Source organism: Octopus bimaculoides, chromosome 20 (assembly GCF_001194135.2).
Source record: "Octopus bimaculoides isolate UCB-OBI-ISO-001 chromosome 20, ASM119413v2, whole genome shotgun sequence".
NCBI classification, from domain to species: Eukaryota; Metazoa; Mollusca; class Cephalopoda; order Octopoda; family Octopodidae; genus Octopus; species Octopus bimaculoides.
The window spans coordinates 29,692,557-29,693,031 of NC_069000.1; positions in this window are offsets into that span (position 1 = coordinate 29,692,557).

Below are 475 nucleotides of genomic sequence, written 5' to 3' on the forward strand. Positions count from 1 at the left end.
GGGAGAGAGCAAGATGCATTCCTGTCTTTTTAAAGTTTCACGGCGAAAGAATTTGTGTAGTATGGTGTGATGTGGGTGTGAGGATGTGGGTGTGCGTGCGCGCGCGTGTTGATACACTTGACCTATGCGTTAAGAATGTTCAGCTCATGGTCGTATGGTCATACGTTCAATCCCTGAATCGGGTGATGTGTTGTATCCTTGCGCATGAGACATTATTTTACGTTGGTCCAGTCAACTCATCTGTAATGAACACCGGCAGGGGTGCTGGTGCAGCCTTCTCTCCCTCCGACTGTCACATTCTGGACCGTTCCTCTGGGTTAAGAGTAAGAGGGACGTGAGAGTGACCATTTCTTCCAGCGACTCCTTATGCACCTAAAATCATTACGAAAGCGTGGGACATACTAACAGGCCATTTTCCCTCGCTGGTTGAGGCTGACTAAACTTCGAAATTGTGTGTGTGTGTGTGTGTGTGTGT